Genomic DNA, 24,434 nt, shown 5'->3' with positions numbered 1-24,434 from the left:
GGAACCAATACTTTTTTAGAACTCTATGTGTGTGTTCAAATTAAAAATGGGAAAGTAATTTGGGCACATAAATAATACTAATGGATTAAGCAGAAGGGAGTCTCTTGGTGATCAACCTGTCTCAGAGGACTGACTTGGACTCTATTCTTGCTCCTCTTAGGAAACCTGGAAAGGGGACATTTATTAATAAATTACAGTTAAGACCTAGTTTACCCCTTGGGCACCCTGAGCATTCCTCAAAAAAGGCCCAGCAGTCAGCATGCGAAGTAGTGGGCAGTGGCCAAAGTGGAGGAACAAGTAGGTCAGTTATATGCGTTCATTCAAGCGAACATTTAGTGAGCCCTTTCTGTGTGTGGGGAATCTGCTGGGCATTCAAGTTACAAACATGGTTAAGAGAGGGATCTGACCTCAGGTGGCTTTTAGTCTGGCAAGTGAGAAGCTCTGCTCTGTTAGAGGCAGACGGTGCGCGTTGGGAGTATCGAGGCTGGAGGGAGTTATTCTGGAAGAAAACATGGGTCTCACCAAGAGGGTGACGTTTAAGAAGGATGAGCAGGATTGCGCCTTGTGGAAAATCAGGAGTGGAAGTGAGGAAGAAAGGTGTTCTAGGCCGAGGAAGAAGTGTGAAAAATGAGGGATAAAAAGTTTAAGAAATGTTTGTGCAATGGTTCTATGTGGCTACCCTGTAGGGTACAAAGACCGAAGCTGGGGAGGTGGACTGGGGAGAAGGTAACTTGGCTTGAGGTTGGCTGAGTGGGCAGGGTCAGAGTCAGTTATGGGAGTTGTCAGGATATGGGATGAAGCCCTGTGAGGGGATGACATTGCCAAAAAGAGGAGAAAGGGTTTGTTTCGGGAACACCTGTGTCAAGGGGTGATGTGGGTGGAGGAAGAGGAAGCCGAAGGCGACAAGCCAAGGAGGAGGGAGTTTCTCATCTACATCAAAATGTACAAAGGCAGGAGCCAGGATTACGAGAGAGACTGGAGAATTTGGCAGTTAGGTATTGCTGCTAAGCATTTCTAGTGGATGGGCAGGGCCTGGGTTGAAGAGTAAGGGGGAGGTGAGGAAATGGAGTAAGCAAGCATAGATTCCTCTCTGGGAGATGTCCCATGTCACGGCAGCTTCCTGTTTCTGTGTGCTTTTCTGTAAACTGGATTCTAGGCTGATCTAGTAGAAGGGGTGAAGTCCCCCTGCCATTGTTGGCTCAGGGTGCTAGGAGGATATGCCAGGGTTTGAAGGAAAGAGAGAAAACCTCTTCCATCACAGGTATTCTCTCCTTCCCATGGATGTTGTCTCAAATTGCCTGAATTAGATAATTATTTTAATTTCAAAAATGTTTGGTAATGGAGGTACACAAGGGAGCCACACACCGCTACCTGGAATGAGGAATATTAGAACCGACAAAGACTCAAAAGATTATCTAAATCAGGGTTATTGAATTGTTTTCTCACACAATACTAATTCCAGGAGAATTGTTGAACCCCCCCCCTCACTTTTTTTTTTTGAGTGTAATGTGGAGCTAATGTTTGATACCTTAAGTAATCCTGTTTTGATTGAACCTGCTCCTTTTACAGATACTGAGGCCCCGGGAGTTTAGCACTTTGCACAGGCTTACTCAGCTCATTAGAGACCATTTCTTCACTTTAGCAGAGAGCGTGGAAAGCAATATAAATTAGATGTATTGTTTGGTCAGACTGCCTGGGCTTCCATTCCAGTTTTAGCATTGAATTGGTTAGCTATCACTGTGTAACAAACTACTCCCCAAACCCGTTGACTAAACCAACATTTATCATTCCTCACATGTCTTTGTGTGATCTGCGGTTCACCTGATGTGTGCTGAGTACAGCTCAGAGGTTCTGCTTCAGATCGCAGCAGCTGCTGCAGCTCTGCCCCTTGCTGCAGGTGTGCCGGTTGTCTGGGTGACCTGCTCACATGTATCTCATCCTTCTTGGATCAGCCCCGGGGGGTGTATGGTGATGTTAGAAATACAAGAGTGCTAAGTAGAAACAAATGAACAAGTGAGTCTTCTCAAGGCTTAGGCTGTGAACTAGCATGCTGCCATTCCCTAAGTCAAGGTCTGGGAACTACGTTCTGCCCATGGTGTGGCCAAAGCAAGGGAGTGATGCAAAAGGGAGCTGAAGATTGGGGGTCAACAATTCAATCTATTACAGCTACTACTAGCTTTGCACTGTGGTGCAAGTTACTTGTTTTCATCTGAAAAACAAGCATCATAAAAAAAAAAAAGAAAAACAAGCATCATAATATCACTTACCTTTTTGGGCTTGGGGAGGGGGAATTAAATGAATTTGTTCATGTAAACCATTAAGAACAGCACTTAAACTTAGAAAACACTAAGTAAATACTAAGATTGCCACTAATTTTATCCACCTACCCATTACCATCCATGCATGATGGAGGATATTTGGGGTCTTTACCACCAGAGTGGCTATCAAAGGTTTCGGGTTGACTTGATAAACTGGCTCAGCATCGGCCATTTCCCACCAGCAGAAGGGCTCAGAGGAGTGATCTTCTGAAAGTCCTCCAAACCACTCATTTATAAAGCCCTCTCTTTGTCTTCTAAGTGATTATATGGCCTCTGGCAGCTTGGGCTGGCTTGGTGCTGCCCCATTCTCCCAGCCTCTGCACCACATGCCCCTCCCCCGCAGTGTATCTCTCACACCCAGAGTCAGCAGAGATTTTCACACAAACCATCTGCCAGGAGGTGTGGAACTGGAGCCAGAAACACATAACAGCTGCAGAAGCTCAGCTGTATTCCGAGGTCTGTAGTAATCTCACAGCAGTCCTGGACACAGCCCTGACCACCGACTGGCTCTAGAGTACACAAGCCGTCAGCAGAGTGTGATTCCAATGTGAGTAATACATGAATTCTGCCAGCTCCTTCTGGAATCAAACAAAAAACTGTTTTTTTTTGTTTTTTGCCATTTGGGGGAAAATCGTTCATTGCATCACTGTCTTCCCATTAAGTCTGGGAGAGCCAGTGACTCAACTTCTGCTAGAGGCTCTCTTCCTCTCCTCAAGGCCGCTTCCTGATGAAACTCATGGTTTAGGACCCCCGCCAAGCCCACCTTTCACCTTGCCAGGTGGTATTATGTGCCACATGAATCTAGACTGTGCAGTAGTGGGGTAGCTGTGTGACCATAGGCAGGTCACTTCACCTTCCTGTAGAATGGGGATGATAGTATTACCACACCAAAGAGTTGTGAGGATTATATGATACAGGTAGGTCAAATGCTTAGCCAAGTGAGTGTTCATAAAAAATGCTCAATAAATATTAGCTATCATTAGTTCTTCTGTCTCCCTATGCCACTAGCTATTACTCCTAGGAGCACTCTGTCTCCAAGATATTGTATAAATGTCACTGTGTTCTATTCCATCCCACTTTGTCTTATCTCCTTCCTTCCTAATCCATTCTAGTCTTTAGTATTATTTGAGCTCTTACTCTGTGCTTAACACTGGTCCAGCAAGTATAAAGATGAATGAAACAAAAGTCTGTGTTGCTATGGAGGTTGCTGTTGGGATGTTTAAGTTGCAGATGGACATACAGTAGGTTCTTCTTACTCATGGTAGCTGTATTCTGTAAACCACCAAAACTGAGTTAGATTTCTGCAAGTCCAAATGTTTTTGTGACCTAATCAATGCATAACCCAGTTTTGCATTTGTGTGTTTTGTTTTTGCCAACAAAAATTGTAAAAATGTGAAAAAGTGGCACCAAATAAACCATCCAGCGGACACTGGTTTTCTGTTTGAGAGCCCAGTAGAACAATGCCTTGTTTTACCTCAGTTGGGAACAGATTTGTCTGATGACTCAGGGTTTTCCCTGCTCTGCCTGTGTGTTCAGGTGACTGAAAGGCAACATGATTATCAATTTTGAGGTTGTAAATAAATTATAGGCAAATTCATAAATATAGAATCAACTAATGATGCGTGCATGTGTACTTGGTCATATCCAACTCTTTGCAACCCATGGACTGTAGCCCACCAGGCTCCTCTGTCCACGAGATTCTTCAGGCAAGAATACTGGAGTGGGTTGTCATTTCCTCTTCCAGGGGATCTTTCCCGCCCAGGGATTGAACCCATGACTCTTGGATCTCCTGAATTGGCAGGCAGATTCTTTACACTGAGCCACCTGGGAAGCCCAACTAATGATGAGGATAGACTGTTCATACACGAATGCGTAAATGACGCAAACTGCAGTAAAGTTTCCATAGATGCACAGGGGAAGCACAGGAGAGAGAGCAACGGATTCCTTCTGGGGCAGTTGGGGTCCTTTGGCTGGAATCAGACTTTCAAACGCAAGAGGGCATTTCTTTCTTTTTTTTTTGAGATGAGCAAATTTTATTTTTTGAATTGTTTTTATTAGAATATAATTGCTTTATACTGCTGTACAACAAAGTGAATCAGCTACATTTATCCCCTCCCTTTTGAGTCTCCCTCCCACCACTGCCCACCCCCTATCCCACTAGGTCATCACAGAGCACCGAGAGGGCATTTCTGACAGCAGGCAGTAGAGATGGAAGCATGTGGCTGGGTGCAGCCAAATCGGTCAGATTAGGGCTTGTGGGTAGCAGGATTTCTGTGTACTGTGTAGCCCAGATGTGACTGGATATCTTGCAGCAGGCCTCTTCTCACCCACATCCAATTAGAAGCAAGACTCAGCACTCTGAGATGCCAAACAAGGTAAAACGGTCCAACTCTGTAGCATCAGCAAGTAACAAAGCACTTTCACTGGGTCAAAGGAGAAGACGATCTGTGTTGTCTAGTGTGTAAAATAATAAATTCATGAGTCGACAACTCCCCTTTCCTCTGGCTAAATTCCTCTCCAGCTCCAAGCCTCCTTGTTTCTCCTCCCTGCCTCCCACAGCCTCTACTCTTCCAGGCAAATCCACTTTGCATACATCACTCTGCAATACACCAGCCAGCCTGGGGATCCAGCCCTTCTCCTCTGGAATCTTAGCAGAGATCCTGTATTGTTCCTCAAGTTTGGCTTTCAGGAATTTTCTCTTCCTGCCATTCCTCACTCCATGGGGATTATTCAAGTATTTGTCCAGTGAAATATTTCCTCCATATTTTGGCATAAGGGATAAAGTACAAGGTCCCAGGTGAGTTACCACTTCCCATCACTGCCTCTGCCGGTCATTCTTGACAGATAAATCATGGTAGACGTACGTTTTTTTCAGGTTGATATAAATCTTTTTTTCCCCGGTTTTATTGTGATATTGACATTCAACATTGTATAGAGGTTTCTGCAGTTTTTAAAGAGCCTAGTCCAGGCCCTAACCACAGTAGATCTTCAATAAATGAATAGGTTTCTGCTAATCTGATTTGGGGGGAAGTTACATTTTTGTCATTTTTTCTTCTACAAAACAGATACGTAATTTTAACTACTATGATTTTCTTATGTATTTCTCAGCAAGATTTTGTAATTTTCATCACATTCAGTTCTAAACATTTCTTCCTAACAATTCTCATCAAAAGATGTTGCTTTCTAGAATCTTTACAAGAGCAGCTATAACTGATTCACTTTGCTGTACAGCAGAAACTAGAACAACATCTTAAATTAACTATAGTCAAATAAAAATTGGAAAAAAATGGAGTCAGCGTATACTGGCCCACCCTGAGTTTGGGGACTATATAGAACTATTTGTGAAAATGCCTGTAAATGATACCTACAATAAATACAAAGTAGTATTAGGGGGAAAAAATACTGTTTTAAAAAAATTAACAAAATAATTATGATTTTTTTTTTTTTTTTTTGGCCATGCCCTATGGCCAGGGATCGAACCCATGCCCTGTATTGGGAGCATGGAGTCTTCACCACTGGACTGCCAGGGAAGTCCCAATAATTATGAATTTTATCATGAAGAATGAGCAGGAGCTGTAGTTGAGAAAGTTCTAGGTGTAAAAAAGGAGAGTAATGTCTTTGAAATAGCTGTATTAGATCTTAAGGCAGAGCATCATAGTGTAATAACAGTGGGGTACAGTCCAAGAATATGAACACATCAATCAACAGACTGGATTGGCCAGAACAAAATCTGAATTTATATAAAATTTTAATATCTTATAAAGGACACAAATCAGTAGGAAAAGGAATAATAGTTCTGGGAAAATTAGTTTGGAAAAAAAGACTTGCTTAAAAAAATCCCATCTGTTACTATATACCAAAGTAAATTCCAAATGGATTAAAGAGCAAATGGGTTAAAAAAAAATCAAGCAAACAAAAGAAGATGGAAGTGAATATTTATTGACTTATTATATGGAAAGGGCCTTTTTAAGTTTAAAAACAATGGGAGAAACCGCAAAATCAATACCTTTAGGCACATGAATATGTAATCTGTTAGTCCAACAATAAGCATAATTAAAAGGGAAAGAACAAAAGAAAAATGCTTGCAACAAGTATGGCATATAACAGATTAAAGTATTTCCATAAAATAAGCTCACTGAAACTGATAGAAAAAAATCAAAACATCAGTAGAAGAAAGAGAGGAACAAATAATTCACAAAAGGAGGAAATACAAATGGCTAATAAACATGTGAGAAAGTCCACTCTCTAAATAACAATGAATCAAAATAAAGATACTAGTTTTCTATATCAAATTAGCAAAGACTAAAAAAAAAAAATGAGAATACAACTCCATGGCTGGAGTTGGTTAAATATTCACTCTCAGGCACTATAGCTTTTTAGATAGAAATGGACACTGTAAAGAAAAATGTTATGATAAGACTAAGTAAAGATTCAGGATATGAAATTGCATTTGGTTTTTACTAAAGGAAAAAATTATGTATATTGGTTTTTGCAGTTTCTCCTTATATATGTTCTGGGAAAAAAGAAATGATGTAAATCAAAATGTTAACAAGACTAACAGTGTTCCTTTTTAACCATTTCTCCCTTCTCATTATGTTTAGATAGGCTTGATCTGGTGTTTGAAAAAGGATTTCATAATGAGGAGATATATTTTAAAGTAATTTATAATCTGAATGGACTAAAAGGATCACTAAATATATTATTTTTGTGGTTTTAGAGATACTCTTTGATTCTTATTATAATATTAAATTGTTACCACCTAACAGGATAAAGATAAATGTAAAAATACCCATATTTATCAAGACCACTATCTATTTTGAGTGCATAAAATGTTCATAACCATAAAGATATTAATTAATGCCAAGTTATTACAGAAGAGGGATTCCAGAAACTTTTTATTGGAACATGCAGATGGCTTATTGAAATAAGGCCAAGAAAGACAATGAGAAATGTTTCTTTCACAATATTCAGTTGATTTTTCAGTCTGAGAATGAAAAACTACTATACAGAATAAAGTTCTGTGTAGTTACTCCAAATTATGGCATTTGGTTTAGCTTCCTTCAAAATGTATATTTTTCTGATCAGAAAAATAATTCATGTTCCTATGGAAAAATTTGGATACACAGAAAAACATTTAAAAAATCCAGCCACCAGAGTTAAATAGACATACTTCTTAATGATATAAGACATATATTATCTCTTGATCTCTCTGTGTATATATATATGTATGTGAATATGTGCATTTGTATATACACACAGAGACAGACAGGTTTGATTGTTTGGTTTTAACATCTGTTAGTTATCATCTTTAAACATAAACCCAGTTGTGCAAGCTCCCTTCTGTCATGGGAACTGGAAGAGAAAAATAAAGGTCTCAACCACAGGGTCACTGAACATAAGGCAGAAGAGACCCCATGGAAAGTGAAGTTACCCAGCTCATCCAAACCTTCTGATGCTGCCACATTACAATCAAGTAATGTGTGAAACAAATAGGTTCCTCTTATCCCTGGACCTCCTCTCCTCACTTGGACTTAACCCTGAGGGATGGAGTGAGGATTCAAGGAAGTGTGAGGGATGAGGGTTTAAGTATCAGAAAAGGGTTTAGAGTGTCATATACACACTCTTTGTTAGCTATTATTTGCTAATAAAGAAGAGTCATGGCTCACTTTTGTCGTTGTTGTTTAGTCACTAAGTTGTGTCTGACTTGTCTTGAGGGTCGCAAAATAATTGGAAATGTCCAAGAATGCCTGGTGTCAGGGGCATCTTTCAGCAGGGTGTGACTTCCAGCTCTGTGTCTTTTGCTGCTCCACCACCATCGTCCTTATCAACCTTGGGAGCCCCAGTCAGCTGAGACTGACTGAGGTGAGGGCTGCAGCCACCACTGCTCTGCGATCTTGCACCGTGGCTTCTGTTATGCTAGTGGCCGTGTGACGCGTCCAAACTCGCGAACCCGTGTCCTCAGTTTATGGACGCTCTTTAGTATTTGTATGCAAACTAGTTACGGGAGTATGTCTGCTGCTGCTACTGCTGCTACTGCTTCTAAGTCGTGTCCGACTCTGTGCGACCCCATAGACGGCAGCCCACCAGGCTCCCCGGTCCCTGGGATTCCCCAGGCAAGAACACTGGGGCGGGCTGCCATTTCCTTCTCCAATGCATGAAAGTGAAAAGTGAAAGTGAAGTCGCTCAGTCGTGTCTGACTCCTAGCGACCCCATGGACTGCAGCCCACCAGGCCCCTCCGTCCCTGGGATTTTCCAGGCAAGAGTACTGGAGTGGGGTGCCATTGCCTTCTCTGGTGAGTATGCCTAATTTTCTACAAATCTCCTACCAGGCTGTAGGCCAGTGGCTTTCACACCTGTGTTACAGGACTCTGGGTGTTCCAAGGAGGTGCTGTGTGGCTGCCAGAGACGGTGAGGATGTGGACTCTGCCGGTCAGTCCCTGGGCCCTGCCCTGCTGCTGCTGCTGCTGCTAAGTCGCTTCAGTTGTGTCCGACTCTGTGCGACCCCATAGACAGCAGCCCCCCAACTTCACCCAGAGTAACTCTTTATTTCATGTATTATCTTCTATATGATATTACATTTGTTAAAATTCTGTCTTGGCTTAAACAAAAGCACGTTAGAGAACAATTGATATAGTTGTGGGATTTGCTCTGGCAGAGACCCGGAGCTGGGAGTGATGGACGGGTATCCTGTATGAAGAATTATTGACGAAGCAGGTAGTGGTTCAAAGTAGTTTTTGAAACTGAATGAAATATGAGCTGTGGAAAGCTGGTTTGTTTTTTCTATTTGCTGTAGACTGGAAACCAGAAAGTCGGGCCTGTATGTAGAGGTTAGTAAGGTGTTGACTGGAGGTTTGAGAGACTCTTCTACGAGTAAAGGGGCTGTGTCTTAAGTCGTGATCTTTATACCACTGATTTTTGTCAGTGTTATGGTGAAGTTTGTTTGCTAGAGTGCAGAGTTTTAGGTGGATGAAGTGTTACTGTATGGATATTATGTATGCTTGAATTAGAGAGTTAGCATCATGTTATTTGTTCTGAGATTTACTGCCTGTAAACCTGGCATTGGACAGGTACTTGGGGAAACTTGAATGTGTGGCTACTTTCCTTCTTAGTTGACCATTGGAATGTTGCTCCCTTTCAAGTGTTAAAAGTTTGAAATTTGCTACAGTGGCCTCAGGAATGAAATTTTAATTTCAAGTATGTACAATAGAGCAAACATTCGGCTTCCTTTAAATACATTTCTACATTCTACAATCTAAGAGCTAAATCAGTTTAACATAATTTTCAATTCCTTTAGGAGCCAAAATGAAGAGAATCAAAAATTCTATTTGAAACCCAGGGCTTTGGGAGATTAGTCCCATTTTAAAATTCTGAATCCAGGGATTTTTGACTTCAGTTTGTAGAACACATGGTATATCTATCTTGTTTTCCAGGGATGGCTTTAGACCATACGTGGGTGTCATTCTTTGATGGAGTCAGATTTCGTCATTAAAGAACCGTAGATTGAAATTTTATGGCCCCTACTAGAAGTCAAGTCCATTTGAAGAGCTCGCAAATTAAAGAGGATGGAAGCTTTAGCAATGCAGCCCAGAATGCTGCACTTGGATGGAACCAAGTCCCAACTTTGCAGAAACAAATTAGGCTAACTGAGCTCATCTCTGGGCTTCCCAGGTGGCGTTAGTGGTAAAGAACCTGCCTGCCAATGCAGGAGATGTAAAAGACGGGTTCTATCCCTGGGTCGGGAAGATCCCCTGGAGGAGGTCATGGCAACCCACTCCAGTATTCTTGCCTGGAGAATTGCATGGACAGAGGAGCCTGGCAGGTATGGTCGCAAAGAGTCAGACACAACTGAAGTGACTTAGCGCGCGCGCGCACACACACACACACACACACACACGAGTTCATCTCTTGACCATGTTTGTGTTGCTTCTCTGGGGTATTATGACATGGAAAAAGGGACAAAAGGGACATGAAATAAATTTCAAAAAGGACCCTTGTCCTACTCCACAGTTATTGTGCTGGCTAGTCTTCATTAGCTCACTCTCTGGACCTGAAAATGATGCTAAAAACGTTAGCTTTTTCCTGTGGTCAGCTCTGCAGGCAAGATCGTCACCACAGGAAGGTATAGCTGTGACTACTCTGTAGGGGAGCAAACCCCATTTTTCTTTCCATTAGTCTCACAACTTCAGAGAATCATAAATCATCACCGTTTATCGACTGCTCTATTTCCCACACACGTTATTCATAAAATTCACAAGAGATTTTTTATAGTGTGTACTTTTTTCCGTCCTCAGTGAAAGGCTTAGAGGTATCATCACCTCCATTTTACAGATGATCAACCTGAGACACAGAAGGCCACGTGCTTTGTGTATTGTCCTCTATTACATAAGTAGTACTCGGCAGATCTGGGATTCACACCCAGGGTGGCTTGATCCCCTAGCCTCTGACCACACACTGCATCACTCTGTTGCTCAGCCATGCTAAGCTTCCCAGCCTCCCACTGCACTGTGAGCTGTTTCTGAGATAGATATAGCCCGGCACAGGGCACCTGGAAGCATGGAAGACACTTCTGACACCTCACTATGATGAAAGACACCACTGTAAATCCAAGGCTTAACGTGTAGAGCCCAAGTTACTGGCTTTCCTTTCAAAAAATTCAATTTTCAAAACTTTTATCTTTTAATTTAGTGTATACAATGTAACCGCCATCCAGAGGTAGCCAGCATTAACATTTTCTAGATAAGACTGGATTTCATATCTCTCCCTGAGGAATCCAAATGCCCTCCCCCAGGTTTCCCCTGGAATTCCCAGTGCACTTACATCCCCATGGTTACCTCCTACACTGAGCTCTGGCTTTGATTTTGATTTAAAGCATAGCACACCCTGGCTCACTTCTGCACTTGTGATCTCTGTTGAACTTGGTGTCAACCCTGGCATGTAGCTCAGCGTTTTACTTCAATTAAAAATAAAAATGGCAACAATTTTCCGGCATAGAGACAGACAAACAGGTACCGACAGACACATAGACACAATCACAGAGACATGAAGACAGATAATGCACTTGTGAGTAAACTGCGCTTGCCTCCTGAGTTGAGACAGTGATGGGGTTTGTGCTGTGGCGATGCAAACCACTCTGCCACAAGTGTTAGACAAGCCAATCTGTTAAAGTCCTTTAGCTGCCTGCTCTTGTAAATTTTACCCACACCACAGACCAGCTGTTGGAATTTTCATTTTTCTGTTTTTAAGTTGATTAATATTCTTATTTAGTTTTATTTTTTCTTTCTCCCTGAATTTCTTAAGTCTTATTAGTCCTTTTTACAAATGTTTCCTGAGTACAGTTCTTGATTTTTTAAAATACTTATTTAACAAGAAAAGCTGTTAAAACTATAAGTTTGTCTCCAAATTAATCTTTGGACTTGTTGTAGCAGTTTTGAAAGTTGGATTCTTATTTTTTATTTTCTACAAATCATATCTCTTTAGTTATGATTTTTTTGAGAGATAATAATTATTTAGAAGACTCTAAGATGACTCATCAGGCAAAGAATCTGCCTGCAATGCAGGAGACACAGGATATGCGGGTTCGATTCTTGGTCCAGAAAGACCCCCTGAAGGAGGAAATGGCAACCCACTCCAGTATTCTTCTCTGGGAGAATCTATAGACAGAGGAGCCTGGTGGGCTGCAGTCCATGGGGTCACAAAGAGTTGGACACGACTTAGTGACTAAGCAAGGAAGGAAGATTTTTAGGGGATTGGTTTCTCCCTCTTTTTTTGTTCAATGATATGCTGTTACATTTGATTTATTGTGTGTGGTGCGGGACTGTTTTGTTGTGATTGGGGATTCTTGCAAAGGCAGTTTCCTTCTGTTGGACTTAGCTGAGTGTGTCTGGGTGTGTCTGGGACAGCATGTGTTACAGCAGGGCTGATAGCTTACTGTGTTGCACTGCTTCGTCATTCACTGTTAGGACAATGAACCAACTCTGTGCTATTTGTCTAATAGCTGCTGCTTAGGCTTCCTAATTTCCCCTTGACCTGCTGCCTGGTTGTCTAGACCCCTCCTTCAAGACCTCTAGACCTCCCAACAATGAAGCAACTAAAGGGTTCATGTCTGGCCCATCAGCGTCCCTCAGAACCTTTTCTGGTGCTTAAATCAGTGTCCACTGGCCCAGGTTGCAAATATTTTGAATATCACCTCTGAGCCATGCCAAGATTAAGTTAAGCAGGTTCAACTCAAACTGCTTGGTCTAAAAGATCTACAAAAGTATAAAACAGTACAGGTGATTTCAGGCTTCCCAGGTGGCCCAGTGGGTAAAGAACCTGCCTGCAATGAGGAGATGTTGGAGATATGGGTTTGATTCCTGGGTCGGGAAGACCTCCTGGTGGAGGGCACAGAAATCCACTCTAGTGTTCTTGCCGGGAGAGTCCCATGGACAGAGGCGCCTGGCGGGCTACGTTCCATGGAGTTGCAGAGTCAGACACGACTGAGCAACTCAGCGCAGCACAGTGCCTGAAGGACACATCTGTAATTACATATATGTCTAATTATTACTAAATGGTATTCTGATTTTTAGTCAACTTCATGAGAGAGGTAGGATACTATTCGGAGAAGGCAATGGCACCCCACTCCAGTACTCTTGCCTGGAAAATCCCATGGATGGAGGAGCCTGGTGGGCTGCAGTCCATGAGGTCACTAAGAGTCAGACACGACTGAGCGACTTCACTTTCACTTTTCACTATCATGCATTGGAGAAGGAAATGGCAACCCACTCCAGTGTTCTTGCCTGGAGAATGCCAGGGACGGGGGAGCCTGGTGGGCTGCCGTGTATGGGGTCGCACAGAGTCGGACATGACTGAAGCGACTTAGCAGCAGCAGCAGCAGCAGGATGCTATTATCTCCCCAGAACTATTGTGATTTCTTCACATTCTTCTTGCTTTTACCAGTTGTATTTTCTTTACTTGAGTCTATGTGATTTAGAGCACTATGATACATAACCACTATTCTTTCATTATGGAATTTACTGTCTATAAAGATACATGATAGATTTTGTCCCATCCCATGCCTTCTGTCTTGAATTCCACTTGTCTAAAACTAGTATTTGTAATCTTTGTTTTCTTCTTTCATCATTCTTTTTTCATTTCTTGATAAGTTATTGCCTCTATCTTTGTTTTCAAGATTTTAAGCATCATCTTTGAAGGTTTCATTTTTTTCTATGAATATCTGTCATTCTGTAGGTGACTTTTTAATGTTTTTTAAGTTTTTTTTATGTGAACCACTGTTTTTTATTAAAACATTTTTTTTTAATTTTATCTTTGGCTGTGCTGGGTCTGTTGTTCTCTAGATACAGTGAGTGGGACTCCTCTCTAGTTGTGGTACACGGGCTTCTCATTGCAATAGGTTCTCTTGTTCCACAGCACAGGCTCTCGGCACATGGGCTTTGTCGCCGCCGTGCATGGGCTCAGGACTTGCAGCTCGAGGACTCTAGAGCACGGACTTAGTAGCTGTGGCACTTGGGCTTAGTTGCCCTGAGGCATGTGGGATCTTCCCGGACCAGGCATTGAACCTGTGTCCGCTGCATTGCAAGGCCAATTCTTGACCACTGGACCACCAGAGGAGCCCCTCTGCAGGTGATTTTAGGCATTTATCTTTCGATCACAAATAATATATTTAATCTTAACTTCTGACATACTATTTTATACTTTGATTTTTTTTCTAATGTAAAAATTTTTCCTGCTGTTTCCTTTTAGTCTTATTTTTTCCTGTCTTTACTTAGCCTACATTTTGTTTACATTTATCTTCTCTAGTCATTTTTGTTGTATACATCCTGTTTCTTATTTTGTTAGTGGTTACCCTTATGGTTTTCAAAAAACACTCTTTAACCTATGCCTCTATGTTTATAAAAATAAATAGTGAAACCATATTTTGAACTTCAGTGTATCAGCAAAGAACTTAGCACATATTAACTTTCCCCCCTCCTTCCTGTTCCCTTCTAAGTCTTGGCTGCTTTAATATGGAATTGAAGATCCAAGTTACTTTTTACAGCATATGTTTTTAATTTTAAGATGAATTTTTGACATTAAAAATATTTTAGTATTGAAAATCCATTTTTTCAGTCCAATTCATTGACCTTTGTGATTACTGGATGCTGCCAATAGGTAGACTGACTATCTTGATTATCTCTGTGTTTGCAGTTCTTCACTTTCTTTCCCATGGCTTTAAGGGGAAGCCGAGAGAGGCTACATCAAAGGTGCTAGTCAGATGTCATTTTAAAGCTGATATCTGACTTCATTATTAAGATATACATTTCCATTTCAGGGTGTTGTTAATTAAATATCACCTCATGTTTGCTGTATCTTAAATTCCTTTGTTTTCTTCAATTCAAGAAACAAGCATAGAGGGTTTGAATCTTCAGCTGCCACAGTCTGTAAATTTGAGCTTTACTTTTTGAATTGTGCAACATAATAGAAGACAAATTCCTAGTACCACTGAGATTTGAGCTGAATCTTGGAAGAGACTGGACCTGAACAGATAAATGTATGTGGGGAAGGGCATCCTCAGTGGAAAAAAATGATGTCATCAATGGCCAGGAAAGGAAAGCCTGTGGAGCATTTGGGGCTAAAGAGACAAGGGCACTAAGATTGTGCAGTTCAAGTGAGTGACAATGAAGGTGTGAAAAGGAGTTGAATGTGAGAGAGAAGACAGAACTAGGAGGGGTGGAATATGGTGATTGGATACAAACAGTGAGGGGGAGATGGTTGTTGACAATAACTCAGAGTTTTCAAGCATCTGTGATTAGAAAGCTGGAGGTTTAAGAGAGAAGGGGAGAGAGAAGGTGAAGAGAGGAGAAGATGCTGAGTTCATTCTAGATGTATCACAGTTGAGACGCTTACAGAGGTGAGCAGGAGGCCTTACTATAATAAGTGTAATATCGGGGAAGAGGTTGGAACTAGAGATCTAGGTTTGGAACAGATGATAACTGAAGCCCTAGGAGTTGGTGAGATCCCTGTGAAAACGGAAATGGAGTCTTCCGTAGCACAGGTCAGGCTATAATCTCTGGGCTGAGGCTGTGGCCACTTGCTGAGTTTTGGCAAAGAGGATGAATGGGAAATTAGATTTAACAGAACACTGCTCTTTAAGATGTGCAGACTTAGATTTTTCTACTAAGGTACTAAGGCAAATGGAAATGCAGTCAAAGAGTAAGTACACATGAGGGACCTACTGTGCTAACCTCTCTGTCAGGGAAAAGGAAGTCGTGAGTTCTAACGCTGTCCCGGATGTTTTACATTTAAGATCTCATTTAGTCATCACCATTGTTTTGTCTAAGTCAGTTTCCTCATCTGTGATATGAGATATAAATGACTAATTCATAGTCATTGTGAAAATGAAGTAACACAATGGATTTAAAGTATCTGAAAGGTGGTAAGTAGTTAATAAACTATAGTTCTGATGTTACAACTAATCATTTTAGGAATTGTCTGTACATAATTGACACACTGCAGTTGAGAAACAGGTAGCAAATACTTGATAGCAGTGATTTGGAAACTGTGCCCCTTCAAGAAATAGCAGTGCTAGGGAGGTGCCCAAGTGTCTGCTTCAAGAGTCAAGAAGTAGGTACCAAGCTGGAATCCTGTCTCCAGCCAAGACACATGAAGCGTTGTTCACCTGATTAAGTTCTCAGACATCAGCACAAAATTTCCTTTACATAAAGGGAATGCCTGAAACATGAGCTGTGCTTGAAACAAGTGTAGGGCTGAAGGCAGAGGGGAAGGACTGGCTCTTGGACCTAAATCAAGCAGTGGCAGAAGAAGGTTCCCCACCGAGCTGCAGTCTGTAGGTGGCTCAGTGGGGAGGGACCATCCTCCCCTTCTACCCTCCTGTCTTCTTCTGGAGCCCCTAGTGGCTGAACCCAATGGGACACAGGTAGCCCCCATGACCCTAGAGCTGAGTGGAGGGGGTTGGAGAGCAGCTGGCGAAGGGCGCAAAAACCAAACCCTGGCCTGGCCTTAGAAAGTGAGACCCTGTGATACTTTACATTCTGTGTTAAATTTGACGTGAAAATGGATCCAGCCCATGCCCAGGGTATCCAACTCAAACACGTAATGAATTTGCCTCTTGGCTTTCATGTTTTTGAACTGCTTTCCCTCAAGTAACGGGCTCTGTCTCCTTGCTGCCAGAAGAGTCTAAGTAGATCTTAGGTTGTCTTCTTGGGAAGAAAAAGGAGGAGCTGTTTTCTTGAGTGATAAACTCCCAGACAGCTGCTGTATGTAGGATCAGGGCCCGTCACATCGCCACGCCTACTCAGTACCTCACCTATGCTGTCCCTGGGACACAGTCCCTGCCCTGGGCCATCTGGAAGGTTCCCCAGGGTGTGTGAGAGCCTGGGTCAAGCCTTGGAGCCTAAGCAAGTGTTCACCAGGTGATGTGGAAATAAAAGAATCATCGAAGGAAGTCTCATGCAAAGATTCCAAGGGTGATTCCTTGAGAAGAGCTCCCGACAGGTTTGGAAAGATGTCACTGTCGCTGGCATAAATGTAGGGCCTGGCAGAGGCCCAGGGAGGTGGCACTGACTATGATGCTCAGGGTTGTCAGGAAGCCCCTCTTAACAAAGACGCGTAGATTAGTACCTCTTGAGATGGTCAGGCTTGCAGTTTAAGAGGGGAAAAACTGACATAAATTTTATATTTGGAATTCTACCTGACAAATGCATCTATAGTTTGGAAGTATGCAATAAATTTTTTTTTTTTTTGGATGGAGAAGAGGGAATATGACCACACAAGCTGATTCCCAAATAGGAGACCTCCAATCACAGGAATAACTCAGGTAATGTCCAAAGGCCAGTGAATTCGAGAACTGTAATAAAGGAATTTCTAAACTAAATGAAATGAGGCTAGAGGGTCCCTGAGCCCTCTTTAACTACTGAGTTAAGGTTGTGACCCCATCAGGGAGCCCATGGGGGCTGATACTTCAGAATGCAGAGCTACTGTCCTGCTCTAAAGTGAAACAAAGTATAGGAACTGTACTTTTAATGGACTGTACATTCACTTTCACATACTCACTTTTAAAGATGAGGGGGAAAACGTCAGGGAGGGTTCTCTGGTCCGGGGACACAATGGGGAGGCTTTTGGGTAGGTCAGTGGTCTTCCCGAGGGTCAACTGGCAGACGCCCATGGAGCAAGAGTTTGTGTCCATCCCTGAGTAGCACCCTAATCTCTTCAGGGCTCCCTCCACACCAGCAAGCTGGTTGTGGAACTGTTTTTCCAGAGTCATTTGCATGGGCAGAGATTTGGTTTCCTCTTAAGGTCATTCCTAAAAGAAAGGGGACAAGAATCAAAGGATTTTGAAAGGAAACACAGAGAATCTTCCTTAGCTCATGATCGGCCTGTTTCCTGCTCATGTGGGTTTGAAGTGTGTGGGAGGGTGGTCACACAGCAGGGAACAAAGCCATTAGCTGTTCTTCATTCTGTGGGTACCTTAGCTCCAAGATGACTTAAAATTAAAAAAAAAAAAATCCCTTCCTCTGGGGCTAAAACAGACTACTATAGTTTCATACAGATTCACTTGAACACACTGGCTTCGTGCCATGCTAATACTAATAATCCTTTACACAAAAGTCAATGATTTAGATGTTATTTTCCCATTTTACAGATGATGGAAATGAGACAGAACTTCAAGACCAAAAGTCTTAACAAGTCCACTATCTTGTTGATGGTGCCCTGCAATTAGCAATTCACAAAATTGTCACCTTGGTTTAAGATGTACCACTTTGACTATATATAAAATAAATAGCTAATAAGAACCTACTGTATAACACAGAGAACTTGACTCAATATTCTTTAATGACTTACATGGGAAAAGAATCCAAAGTTGATATACATATATGTATAACACATATGTATATAGAGGAGTCTAGGTAATTCAGTCGGTAAAGAATTTGCCTGCAATGCAGGAGATCCGGGTTCAATTCCTGGGTCAGAAAGATCCCCTGGAGAAGGTAATGGCAACCCACTAAAGTATTCTTGCCTGGAGGATCCCATGGACAGAGGAGCCTGGCAGGCTACAGCCATGGAGTCACACGAGTTGGACATGGCTTAGCTGACTAAACCACCACCATACATGTGCTGCTGCTGCTGCTAAGTCACTTCAGTCGTGTCCGACTCTGTGCGACCCCATACACGGCAGCCCACCAGGCTCCCCGTCCCTGGGATTCTCCAGGCAAGAACACTGGAGTGGGTTGCCATTTCCTTCTCCAATGCATGAAAGTGAAAAGTGAAAGTGAAGTCGCTCAGTCATATCCGACCCTCAGCGACCCCATGGACTGCAGCCCACCAGGCTCCTCCATCCATGGGATTTTCCAGGCAAGAGTACTGGAGTGGGGTGCCATTGCCTTCTCCGTATATATGTATATATAATCATATATAGATATATGTATATGCTTCACTTTTCTATACATTTGAAGCCAACACAACACTGTAAATAAACTATACTCCAATAAAAACTAATTTTTAAAAACTCAGTAAACAAAAATCTTTTCAAGAAAATTTATAGCAAAACTTAATCAAAGAAGCATTCTTGGACTTAAAATTCCAAAAAGAAAAAAAAAAGATGTACTACTTTAATTACTATTCAATTCTTCAAATTCAACTTAAATATATTAAAAATACACACATTCTGTCAAACAGAGTGCTTGGTGCTACGAACTGGAGAGAAACAAAACAGAGGTCTTTTCTTCTGTGAGCTCACTGTCTAAGGCAGGAGACAAGTGTGTCAGTAATTAAGTAGAACACTGCCTTTGGATTGGTTAGTTATGTGTGTTTTTGTTCTAAATAAAAATCTTTAAAATGACAAAAGAAATGCAATGCTAAATAAGTAAAGCAATAAGTGGACATCTGCTTTCCTCCTCACCCCACCCCTGACCCCTAAGCCTGCCAATTTCATCAGTCAGAAGTACCACTGTTATCCGCTTGGTGTATGACTTCTAGGATTTTCTCAATATTTGTGCAAAAATGTTCTGCATCTTGTTTTCTTCACTTAATAAATCAAGGATATAGTTCCATGCAAACTTACAGTCTTCAATCAAATGAATGAATCATCATTTATTTACCCATGTTCCTGTGCATAATCTTTGTGTTTCCAGTTGGGACTGCAGGAAATATGTCCTATCTACATATTTGTTCTGGTGATTAAGAAGGTTTATCATAATTTAAAATTTAACATACAGTTAATTTTGGTGTGTGTGCAGCTTTATGAGTTTTTTAAAATATTTATTTGTTTGGCTGCCCCAGGTCTTAGTTGCGGCACTCACGATCTTTTTAGTTGTGGTAGGTGAGCTTTTCCCATGTAGCTCAGAAGGTAAAGAATCTGCCTGCAATGCAGGAAACTTGGGTTTGATCCCTGGGTTAAGAAGATCCCCTGGAGGAGGGCATGGCAACCCACTCCAGTATTCTTGCCTGGAGAATCCGCCTGGACAGAGGAGCCTGGTGGGCTACATACAGTCCATGGGGTTGCAAAGAGTCGGACACAACTGAGAGACTAAACACATGCAAACTCTTAGTTGTGGCATGTGAAATCCAGTTCTCTGACCAGGAATTGAACCAGGGCCCCCTGCACTGGGAGCTCAACATCTTAGCCACTGGACTACCAGGAAAGTTCCAGCTTTATGAGTTTTAATGCATATATAGGTTCCTGCAACTGCTGGCACATTATAATACAGAGAAAGCAATTCCAGCACCCCCTGAAAGAGTTTCTGTGCCACTTCTTTGTGGTCATAACTGTCCCACTCCTAATCCCTGGCAATCACTCATCTGCTCTGTATCTTTATAGGCTCACCTGTCCCAGAAGGTTATGTAAATGCATCCATACAGCATGTAACCTTTTTATATTGGTCTCTATTGCTCAGCATAATGCCATGTTGTTGCAACTATTAATAGTTTATCCCTTTTTATCACTAAGTATTATTTTCATTGTTTGGATGTACCACAGCTGTTCATGCTTTTGTCTATTGGAGGACATTTGGGTTTCTCAGTTTGGGGTGATTATGAATAAATGGAGCTGCTAGGACTTCCCTTGTGGCTCAGCTGGTAAAAATCCACCTGCAATGCGGGAGACCTGGGTTCGATCCCTGGGTCGGGAAGATCCCCTGGAGCAGGGAAATGCTACCCACTCCAGTATTCTGGCCTGGAGAATTCCATGGACTACAGTCCATGGGGTCTCAAAGTGTCGGACACAACTGAATGACTTTCACTTCACTTTACTTCATAATGGAGAAGGCAATGGCCAGTACTCCAGTACTCTTGCCTGGAAAAACATTCACTGTATGAACATCAGTTTTCTGTAGGGTAGATATGTAGTAGTGGGATTGCTGGGTGATGTAGTAAATGTATACTTAACTTTATAAAACATGATTAAGCCATTTTCCACAGTGACTGGACCATACATTTTACATACCACAAGCAGTGATCGTTACAGTTGCTATACATTCTCGCTAGCACTTGGTATTATCAGGATTTGTTTGTTTGTTTGGGGGCTCTTTTTTTTTTTTAGCCTTTCTAATAGGTGTGTAGTGGTATCTCACATTGTTTTGTTTGGCATTTCCCTAGTAGATAATGATATTGACCATCTTTCTGGGTACTTATTTGCCATCCACATATCTTCTATGGTGACGTGTCTCAGATCTTTTGCCCATTAAAAGTATTGAATTGTTTTGAGAGCAGTTGTTTTGCTCTTAAGTTTTGAGCGTTTTAAAATATATTTTGGGTGTAGGTTGTTTGTCATATATGTGATTTGCAGATATTTTCTCCCAGTCTGTAGTTTGTATTTTAATATTAATAGTGTCTTTCACAAATCAAAATATGAAATGTTGGTTAAGTCAGATTTATCAATTTTTTCTTCATAGATCACACTTTTGGTGTCCTAGCTAACAGCTCACCTCCTAGATCTAACATCATGAAGATTTTTCTTTCATATCCCAAAAGTTTTATATCTTTCCACTTTCATTTAATTTTTGTATAAGGTAGGAGGTTTTAGTTTAGGTCTTTGTTTCATATGGATGTCCAATCGTTCCAACACTATCATTGAAAAAACTAAACCTTCTTCACTGAATTGTTAGGAGATAGATTTTTTATATCAACTGGTGTAATATGAGTATAATTTAATTGTTAAAAGAGTGAGTTTTAAAATCAGTCTGCCTAAATTTGAATCTCCGTTCTACCATTGATTACCTGTGTGACAATGATATATATTTAACTTCTTTTTGTCTTAGTCTCCTTTTCTGTAAAATAAAGATAATCATAGTACATCTTCCATAAGATCCTATGAGGATTAAGTTACTACATATTGTTGGTGTTGTTTGGTCACTGAGTCATGTGCTACTCTTTGCGACCCCACGGACTTTAGCCCACCAGGGTCCTCCGTCTTGCCAGGCAAGAATACTGGAGTTGCCATTTCCTTTCCAGTATTACACGTTACACACAGGGAATAAGTGGCATATAATAAGTGATGAATTAGGGTTAGCATTCATGTAACTTTATAGATATTGCAAGCACGTCCCTCCCATAAATGCATTTCCAAGGAAATGTAAAATATTGTGACCATTTGTTCCCTAGAGTTGGCAATTTGTGTTTCTTCCTCTGTGAATTGCTACTGATCTATTGACTTTTTCACTTGGTCTTTCACCCTCCAGTAGATTAGTCTGAACTTTGCCTCAGGGTGGTCTCAGGATCCCATAGAGAAGCAGGAAGCAGCTAGTCTAGGGGAAAAGCAGATCAAAAGCCTCTGTTCGTGTCTGTCACATTTGCTAATGTTCCACTGACCAAGCCTAGTCTCATGGCCAAGCAGAGAGTCAAAGGGTAGAGAAGTTAGATTCACTTCTCAATGGAAATAAATAGAAATTATTATGACCATTATTTTTCAATCTACTGTAGTTGGCTGATAATTTTATATAAGTTTTTGACATTTTCTATATTGAAATCTTAGTGTTTTCCTTTATGGATTTGCATATAGTAGTGATTTTGGATGACCAGACTGTAAGCTTCTTAAAGGCAGAAACGATATTTTGTTCTTTTCTTCACCTACTGAAAGCCCAGCTCATAGTACTTATTAAGTAAATTCTTATTGAATAAATTCACTCACCAAAAGCCAGCCCCACTTATTCATTTATTTATCCATTTAGTCCTTCATCAGTGCTTATTGAATAGCTTGTTTATATCAGGGTACTGTGCTAATTGTTAGAGATACAATGGTGGACAATAGGCAAAACAGACTTTTCTCATGGTGTTTAGAGTGAAGCATCATGACTGGTAATGCAACTTAGATATGATTTCAGATTCTATCTTTCTACTTCTGTGTCACTGGGAATGTTATAGAACAGCTGAGCTGTTTTTTTTTTTAACCTATAGAATGGAATGTAAATGCCTTCCTTCATGAATTCAAGTGCACAAAGTTTGTAAGGCACCTGGCACAGTATCTGTTACATGGTCTGTAATAAACAAAGTTTGATTTCTTCCCAACATGTTATCATCTGAAGCCTGCTGAGAATGCTAGCCCCCTTTCTTTGTCAGTCTCTTCTTAGAAATGGTCATGATTCTGAACTTCTTCCATTATAGACTCATTTCTTTGCTTCTTCTGATAGTTCTCAGTGGGTCATCTCTTTAAGCTATTCTTGATTATTCTCTTTATTGTGCAAGCAAATCAACCCAAATTGCCTTCTTTATTGGAACCTGGAGAACAGGACACTTAGGAGTTAAAGAGTTTGTTGAATTCTGTCTTGGACGACAGAAATAGTTGGTTGTGGGAGTGGGTTTGCACGTTTGTGCACATCTTTTGGCAGCAGAAGGGAAGAAGGGAACTTGGCAGGTGATTGAAGCAGAGGAAGAGCCCAGAAAAGGAAGGTGTCCTGGCTCCAAAGATGGATTCCTCTCACACCAGATAAATTTTCTGGCAGTGGATAAATATGATTCAATTACAGAGCATCCCTCCCTCAGGGTGAAATAATAGAAAAGAGTATAAAGCAGCACTGTAAGTTTTGGGGGAAGTTGTGGTGGGCAAACCTTATTCTGGTAATTCCCACTCTCTGTCCTGTGCCCTTCCCAGCATTTTGGTTGCCTCTCCTTGGTGTCTTTCCTCCCCTAGCCCAGTTTCTACTAAGTTTCACAATTCTTCAGGTACCATCCTGTCAAATTCGTAAATATTCCAAATTCCCTCACATTACAGATTTGTCCTTTTACCCCACTACCCTAGGGTGACAGAAAGGGCCCTGGAGAGAAACTCATATTGAGGGCTGGCTTTGCCATTAGCCTTTGAATGTCTACCAATCTGTCTCTTTTCCAAGGGTCTCAGTTCACCCTTTATAACATGCGAGGCTTGCACCAGGCAATCTCTAAAGTTTTTTCCAGCTTAAACAATCCTAGGTTTGATGGTGCCATGCCTCCTCCAGCCCCACCTTTCAGAATGGAGTTTGCATGTAAGTGTGTGTTTGTGAAGTTTCACCGTGTGGACGCTCTGTCTATTCCCTGTATAAAAAAAAGACTTGCTTGCAAACTGGTGCAAATTCTAATGTTCTAACTAGAACTTGTGATATTTATCCTGAATGGAAAATTCCTGGTGTTCACAGTTGGGGAGAGATGCCATTTCCTCCAGCAGGCAGATGAGGATCCTCTCTGTCTGGGAGGCAAGGGTGGGAAACTGGCATGCCCTTTGGCAAAACTCCTGAGTGAAAACAGTTTGTTGTTAGACACAGCCTACTCATATCAAGGATGTCCTTGTCTAACTCCCAACTATGCAATTAAAAAGCTAGCAACTTCCTTTGGTTGTATCCAGCCTTGTGCATTTTGGTATCTTCTCATTAATTGCCCAGTATCTTCTTGGAAGGAGCCATGAGGATGAAGTTATTGCTCAGACTTACTACATACATGAAAGGATACTGGAAACAAAGAAAAAAGATTAATGTATTGGAAACATGCCTGGGAACTGGATTTCTTCAGGAGACACAAAAAGGCAGAGAAGATGCTAAAAATACTTGAACATAGAGTTGCCACATAGAAATGGTGCCAGAAGTTCTTGGGAATTCAGGATAAAGAAATTAATGTCTTCTTTAGGGCTTCCCTGGTGGCTCAGATGGTGAAGAATCT

The 24,434-nt window shown here is 41.4% G+C and overlaps 1 protein-coding gene across 4 annotated transcripts in view; it reads left to right on the top strand.

Annotated features, from left to right (window-relative positions):
• The window catches only part of TEK (TEK receptor tyrosine kinase), a 105,782-nt gene that overhangs the window by 13,646 nt on the left and 67,702 nt on the right, over window positions 1–24,434 (top strand). The gene's annotated exons all lie outside the window — the stretch shown is intronic.

Source organism: Bubalus bubalis, chromosome 3 (assembly GCF_019923935.1).
Source record: "Bubalus bubalis isolate 160015118507 breed Murrah chromosome 3, NDDB_SH_1, whole genome shotgun sequence".
Classification (NCBI taxonomy): domain Eukaryota; kingdom Metazoa; phylum Chordata; class Mammalia; order Artiodactyla; family Bovidae; genus Bubalus; species Bubalus bubalis.
Note: the sequence above shows the minus strand (reverse complement) of the source record. Positions and strands in the feature narration are given on the sequence as shown.